Here is a 14,343-nt window from a genome sequence, read left to right on the forward strand (position 1 = left end):
TTGTTGGGCGATGAAACCGAAAATGTTTTTTGTTTGTACGTATTTGTAACGGTTTAGGAGATCCGTCTAGAAAGTTACAATTTTCATTTTTTTGAAGAAAATTTTTAAGGATTATACTCGTTCAGACCCACTGATTTTTAATTTTTAAATAAAAAATAACTAATTTAATAATTACAAAGTTTTCATTCATCAATTTTAATCCTATTTATGAGCCAAAAAAGATTCGATAATCTCAATATACAAGATTGTTGAACCATTAATAAAGATTAGCTTTTATGACTGTTAGAATTACCCTTTTAGTCAGGGCAGGTATACGCTCGAAGTTATAAACCGCACGTGTTGGAGGCAATTCAAGTCGAACTCAAGTCGAAGCATTTTTATTCGGGCATCTATATTTTTATTCAAAATAACTTATTCTTCTCGTTGGATATCTTTGAAGGTAATTTTTCCAGTGCATAAAATACCATAGAAGCTTTTCCCTCCGGTGAGGGGCAAAGTCGACGAAATACAGCTTGTTAAAAATAATTAAATTACAAAATCATTGCTTTTTCATGTGATTAATACTTATAGAAATATGATATAAAATAATGTAGAACTCGAAATGAGAAAAAAATGAATCAATTCAACATCTTATTAACTTGAAAAAATCATTGACTGTTAACTGGTTGGCGCTGCCCCCCCCCCTTTCCCTACAAGTTTTACGATTTAAAATTCAATAACGCCAGTTTCTTGATTTTATGTTTTTCAGTTTTCAATTCTTTTTTCGCATTTCGAGCTTTTCTTAACCTTCTTAAAATTATACATGTCATTTGAAATTTATGGATACTGAATTCAATGACTTAAATACTATTTTTATAATAAAAATTTAAAAAATGCAGTTTTCAAGTTAATGATTACTTAAAATTTCATTTCAAAACTAAAATTATTTCTTGAAAAAAATTAAAAATTAAAAAAATTTTTAAATAATTTCATTTCGATTCCATTCCACTATTTGTTGTTCAAACTTAACATTAAGAGGAACAATGTAAGTAACATCGTATGCAATAAAAAATTTGACTTTCAAACGCGTAGTTCATTCATAAGTTAGTCGTAAGTAATAAAGAATTCTTCATCATGCGTTTTACATGTTTCTTGATAACTTTATACAAGTTTTATTGCATTTCCGTTTGTTCTCGATGTATAGCATTACTTAAAGAAGCCGTTCAGCGCGCCTCAGGGCACAGTTAGTTTTCTATAAAAAACAACATATTTTGTCCCCGAGAGATTTTGTGATTTCAAGTATAGGGCCCCGCATAGTGTTTTTTTATCATAGAAAAAATCGTTTATTTCACGCTAGTTGTTAATATTTTTCATAAGAATCATAATTTATAACAAAAAAATTAGCATGAGTTAACAACTATTGTTTTTATAAACATTTCTATAAACAAATTCTTTATAAACGAGTTTTTCTCATAGCTGAATTGATTTTTCTGAACAAAAGTGATTCACAATTGTCTTTAAAGCTATTTATATACTTTAAGCTTTATGAAAGATAAACAATATTGTTTGCTTATAACAATTTAGTTAAACAAGTCTTTCTAATCGGCCGTTTCCTTGTAGAAAAAAATGTTTTTTTCTTCAATAATTATTAAAGTGACATTTATTGCGGTGACTAACCAACGAAATTAAATAAAGATTAATTCTATATGATTGTTATAAACAGTTTTGTTAACAAAACTATGATGTGTGAAAACTATGATGTGACATGTAAACTATGATGTTTGTTGAAAATTCAACTAATTGGCAGACATAAATATAAACTACAATTTATTTCATAAAAAACAAAAAGATTTTACCAAACGTTAAAAGATTTTGATCAGTTTAGTAAATATATTTGATGATAAAATAATGTTCGTGACAGATTTTTTAGTTAGAGATTTTGTTTTTCATTTTGTCGGGTAAGGGTCTGTCCGTCTGTCATACTTTTTCCAAGGAGAGGATGTAAGGAGAACTTCTGACTCGCAACTTACAACCTACAACAGAACTCAAAAACGCTTCGACTTGGTTACGTCTTGAGTTCGTCTCCTAGACATTAATGTCTGACTGCGTCTCAAAACTGAGTCGAGAAAGAGACCTTCGTCTTACTTTTATGGCCACGACAGGTAAAACGGAATTTACTCGTCTCAAGACGAGGCTTGTCTTGGCTGAGATAGTCGAACATTTTCATACCATAAATGAGATTAACATTGATGAATAAAAAATTTGCAATTATGAAATTAGTTATTTTAAATTTAAAAAATCATAATTTGTGGGTCTGAACGCGTATATCCCTTGGAAATTTTCTTCAAAAAATAAAAATTTTTACCTTTTAGAAGAATCTGCTAAGCCCTTAGAACTACGTAAACGCAAAAAATAGGGGAAATAATGGACAATAAGGGCAGGATGAGTAGGAGAATTGAGGTGAGCGAAACTAGGGGTAGTGAGGGGGAGTGGGAGAGGGAAAATCATATGAGTAAGCAGTTCAGGAAGTCAGGGGAAGCAAAGGTTAGAGTGTAGGGAGGGTTAGTAGGGTAATTTATGGAAGGTAGAGGGGCAATGGCGTACTTTGACAAATTCTTAAATTTTGTATCAGAAAATAATTTATGAAATGAATCTACAATTCATTTTATCAACATGGTGTCGGTATAATTTGCACATTGAAGAATCAAGGACCTACAATTTCAATAATGCTTCACTGGAAGAGAGTCGAATATTGAAAAGCAGAGATACTTGATAACTCCTCTCTAAATTGAAGTGTATGGACAGTGGATATTGCACCGAGTAAATTTAAAAAACTCTCGATGCGACTGTATGGTATGAGAACGCAAAAAAATCCGTTTACATGCATTCTCTCTTTCGTTCTCTGTCTAGTGGACCGAGCATTCACTTGGTGTACCGGCGTACTCGTATCGTTTTGTTTTCAATTTTCCACCTTTTTATACGAATCAGTAGCCATTTCGCAAGTGCAGAAATGTTAGAGCCGTAAATACGAAAGAGAGACGCATTAATAGTGTGTCCTCTATGTGAATGGTTATTACCATAATGGCCGCGTAGTCGACGCTGTACGAAATGAGCGACGCTTTTTCAAACGGTATTTTTTCAAATATAAAATGACATAGACAGATTTCTAAAGAAAACTTTTGCAATATTAAAACCTTGTTTAATATGTGCGCGCAGTTACTTACCAGTTGAGGCGTCAAAAGTGCTGCAGCTCAATTTAATCTTACATTTAATATGAAAATGACAGTGCCGGATTATCCAATAGGCCAAGGTAGGTCATGACCTAAGGGCCCCGCGATTTTGATGGGCCCCGCGGATTTTTAAATTGCTATACTTTTGTTATTTTTTCTGCTTAAGAAATAGTGACAATTGAAATTCAGAATTATACTAGTCAGAATTAGTTTCAGACTTTCAAGATGACAAAAACATACGTTGTGTTACGTTTACATTAAAAAAATCATCTGTCTTCGAAAATAGCATCAAGTTAAAATTGGAATTTAAGTGTTACCTCTCAATTGCTTTAGTAATGGTCAAATAACCCACTCATTTTTGTGGATTATGGAAAACTGCCCATGGGTCTACATAGAATCTGTGTCTAGTTTCATTACTCTTTCTTCCGAACCTCTCTCTCTTTCAAATTAGATCTCGAGCTCGGCGTATTGTACGAAATTATGTTTGATTTTAATCTTCCGAGTAAGAAAATAAAACAGTGGTAACGGCTGTCGTACTATCAATCTCTAGGATGAGTAATATGTTGTGTACTTTGCAAATTATAAAAAAATCCAATTGTAAGGTCAGAGGCTCTTCAGCTCGAAAACGATATTCTCACAGAATTTTGGAATAATATTTTAGAACACATTGACGCAACTCACAAATTTGTACCAAATACTACCACCGAAATTTTTTATAAAATTGATCAATATGATGTTGCAAGTCTACGAGACAATTCTGAATCTGAGCAGCAAGAGAAAGGAAAAAGATTGACTGAGTGTTCAAAATATCGATTTCGATTGTCACAATACTCGATTTCATTGCTTTATGCGTGTGACACGAGACTTCAGTGGGTTAGACAGCATTGGAAAATATTGAAAAATTGTCACAATTGCCTGTTCTTTTATAGCTACACGCGTTCGACAGAGACATCCGTGAGTCATCGTGAATTAGACAATAATGGAACGTTACACGTATTTTCTTGAAGTTAATGATCCCAACGGAGCTGTCTTAATCTGCGCTTGCTTAGATTTTAGTGACGTTCATTGGCTACGGTGAGCGTCTGTACTTGATTTTAAAATACGTACGCGAGCTAGAGTCAATGAACGCCGCACAGTTCAAGCATGCGCAATTATTTTTGGATCACTTTTGGGAATAATAATCGAATCAAAATTCGAAGTCGATAATACGAATCAACACTTCTCCTTTACCACCACCTTGCCACCCGTACCGCAGCAAATCGCAATACAGGACCTCTACTTGTTATTTATGATCGAATCCTTATTTCAATTTAAGCCTCTCTGCTTGTTATTTATAATCGTATTATTATTTCAATTTTGGAAAGGACATTTTAAAGCCTTCAAACAATTTGAACAAAGCTATCTGGACCATTAAATATATCTACCTGAGTGCTTGCGAAGAATTTCTCCGAGCTTCTCAGAGCCTTGAAAATCTTTAGCATATACTCTGAGATTTCTGTCAGTAGGGTTAGTATCTTTTTAATTATAGGTTAATGTTTAAGCTATTATTTATTATCACTATAAACATTAACATTAAGCAATATTTCTATGTAGCATGGAATTGGTTATTTAAGTCAATTGCTGGTGTGAAATGCGATAACAATTTTTGAGATTTTGAGGCTAGGAATTAATTTTAGTATAGAAGAGTGAAGTGCTGGTCGCAGAATTAGATAATTTTAGCCATTTTTATGTAAATCATCCGTATATCTACAAAAATCTATCAAATATTATTTTTCGCTATGAAAGGTTACGAAAATGTACTACAAAAACTTTACGAAAGTTAAGCTTTTACTCATTTTTCTTAATACGAAAAAAATACTCCGTGTTTGAAATACATTGAAAATTAGTGAAATTTTTCTGACAAATTTCACAAAAATTTCATTCAAATTTATCAAATTTTTGCTAAAAAAACAGAAACTATTTTAATGAGGATTAAAATAAAAAATAGCTTTTTATGTTTTCATCCTGCGTCTTTTTGATAAATTGTTTAACTGCGCGTAGTTCTCTCTTGAATTGCAAACTGTAATATTAACCTCAAAATCTCAATAAGTTGCTACCGCACTTTTTATCAGCAATGAAATTTGATAACAAATTCCATGCATCACAGGAATAATACTTTATGTTAATGTTTATATTGAATGCAATCGAGAACTATAACATTAACTTATAACTAATAATACACCAATGTTACACTAACTTCACTCAATATCAGAAAAGTACCATGAAGGAGGTACCATTGCTACAAGAATTTTCATTACCATTTCAACCAAACTTTCACGATATCTAAATATGGTCAACCAAAAGTACTGTTAAAATCTCAGAAGCCTAGGGTACTTTATAAATAAGTTATTAACGTTTTTAATTTCGTCATATTTAACATTGCGTCTTATGAGAGATGGCGTTTTTGAGCTCTTTACTGAGTGACATCTAAGTAACCACCATTAAGATATTATTGATAATTTTTTTAATGAAAAAAATGTATTTCAAAATTGAGGTGTAAAAATAATATTAACTATTTAGTTCCTACATAAACATGAAAAAATAATTAATCACGAAACTTGCGCTTCTGAACGCTGACTATCGCAATCTGGCAACATTGCGAGGAGCGATCAATGTAGATCTTAGTCAGCCGTTGAATCATGTCGCCGGCGACATAATCACAGTGTTGCCAGATTTCAACTCAGCAAGTCATACGAGTGTAGGTATTACGACTAGGTAGTCGACTGATCTCGGCAGTAGTGATGGTTCCTCCTTAAACTCCTTGCACTTCACCTTCCCCACAAAACAGCTGTATAAAATGTATAGGCTTCCAATGTTTGATTTGCTTTTACACAATATACGAGTTTGACTTAAGAAATGGTGGATTGAATGAATTATGTCCAGGTTTATGGATGTAATGGGTCTTCATATATGCCGACAATTTTTGCCAAATACTCAATCTTTATTTTACAAAAACACAATTTTAAAAACCTCCAACAAGAATACATACTATAGGGATCTACGGGCACTTTTATTATCACCCAATGTTCGGCGAGAAATTAGTTTTTGACCAACTAAAAAGAAACTTATAACAAAATAATTGAATTCTCAATCAAAAAGATAAATTTTCAAGGGACAAGTTTTATATTTCTAACGAAAAACACAAATTTTCAACAAAATACGGGAATTTTCAAACAAATAATTCCATTTTGAACTAAAAAAGATCCAAGTTTGAAAAAAAATCAAATTTTAAACAAAAGTAGAATAATTCAGTTCTTAGTATATAACTTAGTATATAACTAAATTTTAAACTAAGTTAATTTTAAATCCAAGAACAATATTATAAAAAGTATTTAGAATAAGATAGAATTCACTTAAAATCAAGCAGGTTCTATACATTATTTAGCAGAATGTCGCAGCGATAACATTTTTTACAGTCAATTATGCAAGAAGTTTTTCCCATATAAGACAACAAAAAGTCGAATTTGGAAATCTATGTTAAAAATAAGATAAAGCAGATTAATTTTTCACCCATAAAATAATTTTTAACTAAAAAGATGAAGTTTCAAACAAAAAATAACAAATTTTAAACAAAAATAGAATAATTCAGTTTTTAGTTTAAAAAAATTAATATTTGATCAAAAAAATGAAATTTTTTACAAATTATTTCAAATTTTAATTAAAACAGATGAACTTGACACCAAATATTAAAATTTTTAACAAAAAAGATGAATTTTCAATCACAACGATTAATTTTCTATTAAAGAAAATCCATGCTAAGAATAATAAAAAACAGATTAATTTTTGACCCATAACATTAATTCTCTACGAAAAAAACTATTAGTTTTCAACCAACAATGATATAATTAAAATTTTCCTTAGAAACATTAATTTTTAACAAACAAAAAAAATCAAGAAAATAGTTCAATCCTAAATAAACAAGATAAGACTTCAATAAACAAAAATAATTTCCTACCGAAAAACGAATTTTCAAATGAAAATATTAATTTTTAATTAAAAATAGAATTTTTCATACTGAAATTGTGCAGTTGAATGTTTAACAAAATAGTTGAACCCTAATCAAAAAGATCAGTTTTCAAACAAATAGTGGAGTTTTCAACTAAAAAAGATAAATTTCTAATTAAAAATATAATTATATAAAAGCAGAAATAAGATCATTCCTTTTAGTTAAAAGAATTAATATTCAACAACAAACAAGTAAATTTCAACAAATTAATTGAAATTTTACTAAAATAGATGCATTTGATGATACGTAGTTGAAACTTCAAGCAAACAGATGTTTTTTCAACCAAAAAGATTAATTTTTTATAAAAAAGACTATGTTTGAAACAAATAATTGAATTTTCAACCCAAAAATATCTATTTAAATTCCATAATTCAGTGTTTTACCGAAAGTGGGATAGTTAAATATTCAGTTAGAGAATTTAATTTTTAAGAAAAAAAAAACGGTATGTGCAACTTAATAGTTTTGTTCTTAATCACCAAGATGAATTTTCGAAAGAGAAGACTAATTTCCTATCGAAATAACGAATTAACATCGAAATATTTGCATTTTCAAACCAAAGGGTTGAATTTTTAACTGCAAAAGATCAATTTTTAACTTCAAATATCAATTCTCCACCAAAAATGGCATAATCCAATTTTATCTTATATAAATTAATTTTGGACTAACCATAAAGGAACTTTCAACAAAATACATAAATTTTGAAAGAAATAATTCCATTTTTAACTAAAAAAGATCAAGGTTCATTAACAAATATCAAATTTTAAACAAAAATTGAATGATTCAGTTTTTAGTTTATAAAAGTCAATATTCAATCAAAAAAAAGAAATTTTCTACAGATATTTCAAATTTTAACTAAAACAGATGGATTTGACACCAAACAGTAGAAGTTTTAACAAAAAAGATGAATTTTCAATCACAAAGATTAATTCTCTATTAAAGAAATTTTTTAAATAAATAACAGAATTTTGAAGAAATTGTTGATGTAGTTGTTGGCTTTAGGGCCAGGTGAATTAAAACTAATTAAGTTGTTTCAAAAATTTTATTACACAAAGGTGGCCTACATGAGAGAATTTTATTAAATCTGTGAAAAGTACACAATATCTTGTAGGTACGCAGTTTTACAATTGGAAGTAGTATTTTCTGATTCATGTCTTAGTTGTGAGCTAATAAAAATTAAAATTACTCATCTCTTAATTTAAATTTTGTTTAACTTCATTAAGAATTATTAATAAATCTTGCAGTAATCTAAAAACATTATTTTGTTGTAGAGAAGTATAATTAATGAGAAAACAATACCAACGTAGCCGAAAAAGTTTTGTCATCAATTTTTTATATAATGAAACAATTTTCAATCAAAAAAATGGTTTACAAATGATTTTTTCAGTAACATATACGTAGTTATAATAAATTTTTTTATTCCTTTTTTGTTATTTGTCAGATGATCTGTTTTTAAGAAATTTATTATTATAAATTGTAAGAAACCTTATACAGATCTAAATTGTTTTCAACTAAATTAATTTTCAATCCAAGAACAATATTATAAAAAGTATTGGGAATAAGATAGGATTCACTTAAAATCAAGCAGGTTCTACACATTATTTAGCAGAATCTCGCAGCGATAACATTTCTTTACAGTCAATTATGCTAGACGTTCTTTCCCATATAAGAAAATAAAAAGTCGAATTTGGACATCTATGTTAAAAATAATATAAAACAGATTAATTTTTTACTCATAAAATTAATTCTCTACAAAAGACGATTAGTTTTTAACCAACAATGATATGATGAAAATTTTCCTTAAAGACATGAATTTTTAATAAACAAAACAAAAATCAAGAAAATAATTGAATCCTCAATAAACAAGATAAGAATTTAACAACGAAAATTAATTTTCTACCAAAAAGACGAATTTTCAACTAAAAAAATTAATTTTCAATTATAATTATACTTTTTCTTCCTAAAATTGTACAGTTAAAATTTTAATAAAATAGTTGAATCCTCAATCAAAAAGATCAATTTTCAAACAAATATTGTAGTTGAAATTGATTAAATTGATTAAATTAAATTTATTAAATTTGTTTATTTTTATATTGAAATTTATGAAAACAGATGAATTTGATAATACATATTTGAAGTTTTAAACAAACAGATGAATTTTCAACCAAGAAGATTAATTTTATATAAAAAAGACTATGTTTGAAATCAATAATTGATTTTTCAACACAAAATTATCAATTTGTAATTCAAAATTTCAATTTTTTACCGAAAGTGGGAGAGTTAAATTTTTAGTTAAAGAATTTAATTTTCAACAAAAAAAAAAAGAATGTGCAACTTAATAGTTTTGTTCTTAATCAAAAAGATAAACTTTCAACCAAGAAGACTAATTTCCTACCAAAAACACAAAGTTTCATCGAAATATGTGCATTTTGAAACAAATCGTTGAATTTTCAACTAAAAAAGATACAATTTTAATTACAAATATCAATTCTCTATTAAAAATGATATAACCCTATTTTATTTTACATACATTTATTTTTGACAAAATATGAAGGAATTTTTAAAAAAAATTGAACCCTCAGTAAAGAAGATGAATTTTTAACCGCGAAGAGTAATTTCCCTGTTTAAAAAGACGGTTTAAGGAAATCATGTTGTTAACAAAAAAATATCAATTTTTCTGAATATCACTTTTCTATAAAAAATGGTATAATCGACTTTTCTCTTAAATAAATTAATTTTTCACCAAAAAACGAATTTTTCATAAAATAATAGAATCCTCGAAACAAATTTTAATTAAGAAGTTTATTTTTCTACCAAAAATAATGTATTTTTAACAAAAATCTGAATTTCTAAATACTGCATTAAAACAGATAAATTTGTTTTCAAATAGTTCAATCTTTAACGAAAAAAGGTCGATTTTAAACTAAAAGGATTAATTTTCTACAAAAACAGAAAAATTTAAAAAATTGAATTATTGAGTACAAAATGTCAATTTCCAATTTAACGTATCAATTTTCAACTAAAAATAGTAGAATCGAAATTTCTTTTAAAGAAATTTGTTTTTGACATACTGAAAAGAATTTTTTTTTAAATAACTGAATGCTTAATGAAAAATAATAATTTTCAACCAATAATATTACGTTTTTACAAAAAATTACGAATTTTCTACAAAATCTAGAAAGTTTCAAGCAAATATATGCTTTTTATTCAAAAAATGTCATTTTTTAACCAAAAGTAATATAAGTAGATTTTATCATTATAGAAATTAATAAAAAAAAAGAAATTTGAACAAAATAGTTGAATTTGCAATCAAAAAGATTCGTTTTGAACCGAAACAAATAAAGCTTCAATTATGAACTTAATATTCAACAAAAAATTGAATAATTCAGTTTTTAGTTAAAAAAAAAATTTCAACTTAAAGAAGTGCAGTTGAAAAAAAATAGCTGAGTTCTCTACCAAACCAGATTGCAATTAAAAATATCAATACATTTTTAACAAAAAATGGAAAGTTAAATCTCCACTTCAATAAATTAATTTGAAAAAGAAAAGAATTGTCAGAGAAATTGTGGAATCCTAAATCAGCAAGAAGAATTTCCAAACAAGAAGATTAATTTTATACTTAAAAGGACGAATTTTTTAAAAATCCATACAGTTTTAAACAATTAGTTAGATTTTGAACTGCAAAAGATTACACTTTAATTTAAAAAATTACTTTAAAAAAAATGTCATAGCTTAATTGTCTGTTTAAAAAAATTAATTTTCAACAAGAAAAAAAATTATAAAAATTATTTCAAAGGAGATCGAATCCCTTTAACATTAGGCAGATTCTGCAATTAAAAACGTTGAATCGATCAGGAAGGGAATGATGTTGCTTTTAGTTTAAATGTTAAGAGAACTTTTTTTTCGCCATAACAAAAATTCTATGTTCAAAAGATTAATTTTCAACCAATAAGATTAATATTTTACAAAAAAACGACTTTTGAACCAATTACTTGATTTTTAAACTATAAGGGAACAGTTTTTTTTTTAATTTTTAGTTGAAAATGTTCAAAAATTTAGTTGAATTTTATTGATATCTTGACTAAAATTGTTTCTTGGTTAAAAACTCATCTCTTTGTGTAGAAACTTGATTTTCTTACTAAACATAAACACAATGAAAATGTATCCCTTTAGGTTGAAAATTCAACTGCTTTTTAAAAATTGCGTGTTTGGGTGGAAAACTCAAAAATTTTGTAGATATTTTTCTTTTTTCTTTGTTCGTTTTAGAGCTTTGCGCTCGATAATACTACCTTGATCAAAAAGTTTCCGGAATTTATTTTTACAATTAAAAATATAAGTTTATTCTTGAATATTGATGCGGTCCCCTTCAAAGTAATTCCCATCGACTGCTACGCACTTATGCCAGCGCTTGATCCAGCTCTCAAAACATTTTTGATACTCAATTTTCGGTATGCCCATCAGTGCCGTTTTCGATTTTTGTATTACCTCCGATCGGCTGCTAAAACGCGTTCCGCGTAGTGGTTTTTTCAGTCGATCGAACAAAAAAAAGTCACAGGGAGCTAAATCTGGCGAATTTCATGGCTGCGGAATTGTATTATTTGAGTTTTTGGTGAGAAACTCACAGATAATGATGGCATTGTGCGACAATACACACGTTGTTGCAAAATTAAATCTATTGCAAAAATCGGAATTCGCAAAAAAAACAGATGCACTCAAAATTTCGTTGCATTTACAAATATCAAGTTAGAAAGTTGAAATTCGCAGCGTATATTGTTAAAAGGTGTGACAACCTACAGAAACGAAAAAATGTAAATCGGACAGCAGGGGGCGCCACACGGTGATGATTCCGGGAACTTTTTGATCAAGTTGGTATATGCATATATGTATATATACATCTATAACTGTGATTTGGTAGTTGTGAATTATCTATTGTTAAAGCTCCTTTGTTGAGGACTCAATTATTTTGTTTAAAATTTGTCTTTTTTGTTTGCATTCGACTACTTGGTTAAGTGTTAAACTAAATGAGTAAAAATGGATCTTTTTTGGGTTGAAACTTCAATTTTTTTGTCAAAAATTCTTTCTTTCTTTGGTTAAAAATTAATCTTTTTTGTTGAAAATTTCTCTAATTAAACTTGTTCATTTTTAGTATAAACGGTTTTGCTAAAATTTTGGCTTTTTAATGAATGATTTGCATTAACAACCGAATAGTTTAACTTTTAACGAAATAGTCAAATTTTCAACCTACAAATATAAATTTTAAACTGAATGGTCAAAGTTTCAAGCAAAAAAGATTAATCTTTAACCAAAAAGAGTTGCATTTTAAAAAAAGAATTCTCCATGAAAACGTAGTGGTGGATATCTTAAAAGAAAAAGAAAAGATTTTCAACAAAATATATAAATTTTAAATCAAAGTTGAATTTTCGAACCAGTATGTAAATTTTCAACAAAGTAGTTGACTTTTTAACCTGCAAATATGGATTTTCGATAGAAAATTTAATATTTGATATTTCAACGAATGCAGATGCTGCCAAGAGATGCATTGTAAAAATAAGGAAACGAATTTTCAATCATAAAGATTAATTCTCTATAAGAAATTCGAATTTAATTGATGAATTTTTAACTAAAATCATGAATGTTTCAACTAGAAAGACGCATTTTAAACAAATCAATAGTTGCCAGGTGTGAAATAAAAAAATTATCCCAATTTGTAAACTTTTAAGTCGAAAGATTATTTTTCTGTAAAACAGTTATAACACCTTTACCCTCCATCTACTACCACAAACCCCATTTTTCACAACACCTTCACCTCACATGATAATTTTTCAAATATTTATGTGTTGAAAATGTTATTTTGAACACAAAGTTCATTAATATCAATGTAATTTGAAATATAATCATTATTAGTTTAATTTTATACAAAATATTTATGTTTTTCATAAACTTTAATGTGGTAAGTCCAGGGTAAAGTGGGAGACTTAACTAAGCCCGATATTCGACAATTTGCAGAAATTTACGTTCAACAATGTAATTTTTTTCCAACTTTTTGAGGATTTATCTACTCTTGTAATGAAAATTCGTGCAGTAATAATATATTGCGTCATTCCTTACAAAGTAGTGTAATGATTTTGTATAAATCGGAATAATGAAATAGTTATTACTAAAAATTGTATGACATTAAACGCATGAACTAATATTGGGGAGACTTAACCAAGATTTTCAGGGAAGAGTTTACCATGTGGCAACAAGCTTATTACATGTGTTTTTCAACCTATAAGGTCATTGATTATTATAATGCGTCTTGTATTATTTTATAATAATATTTTGTAACATTCATTAAATATGTATAACATAGAAAAAATAGGCTTTTCATTTTTTTTTCATTAAAAAGATAAATAGGCGCGCACCGTGGCGCGCGCAAGACTCCTGGTAATGATATTGGTACTGTGCTATTCCTAGAGAAGACGTGAAAGTAAACACATTTTTCAGTATTATTGACGAACATGGAGCAGAGTTGTTGATATGAAGTGATGCATACAGACCACAGTAAAAATGCTTCGACTTGAGTTCGAATTGGTTATGTCCTGAGTTCGTCTCCAAGACATCGATGTCTGGTTGCGTCTCAAACCTGAGTCAAGACACAGGCCTTCATCTTACTTTTATGGCCACGACAGGGAAAACGGCGTTTACTTGTCTTAAGACGAGCCTTGTCTTGGCTAAGACGACGTTTACTTGACTCAAGACGAGCCTTGTCTTGGCTGAGATTATCGAACCTTTGTTGACTCATAAATGAGATTAAAATTGATTAATGAAAACTTTGTAATCATTAAATTAGTTATTTTTAATTTAAAAATTCAGAATTGGCGGGTCTGAACGAGTAAAACCCTTGAAAATTTTCTTCAAAAAAATAAAAATTGTAACTTTCTAGAAGGATCTGCTAAGCCCTTAAAAATACCTAAAAACAAGCAAAAATTTTGGTATCATCGTCAAACAAGTATAATACAAATAAAAATCCGTAAACAAGTTGATGTAACACACACACACACACACACACACACACACACACACACACACACACACACACACACACACACA

General features: G+C 28.4%; 1 long non-coding RNA gene across 2 annotated transcripts in view; it reads left to right on the forward strand.

Annotated features, from left to right (window-relative positions):
* Window positions 1-14,343, forward strand: part of LOC117180271 — a 478,081-nt gene that overhangs the window by 54,709 nt on the left and 409,029 nt on the right. The gene's annotated exons all lie outside the window — the stretch shown is intronic.

The sequence above is a fragment of the Belonocnema kinseyi genome, chromosome 9 (assembly GCF_010883055.1).
Source record: "Belonocnema kinseyi isolate 2016_QV_RU_SX_M_011 chromosome 9, B_treatae_v1, whole genome shotgun sequence".
NCBI lineage: Eukaryota > Metazoa > Arthropoda > Insecta > Hymenoptera > Cynipidae > Belonocnema > Belonocnema kinseyi.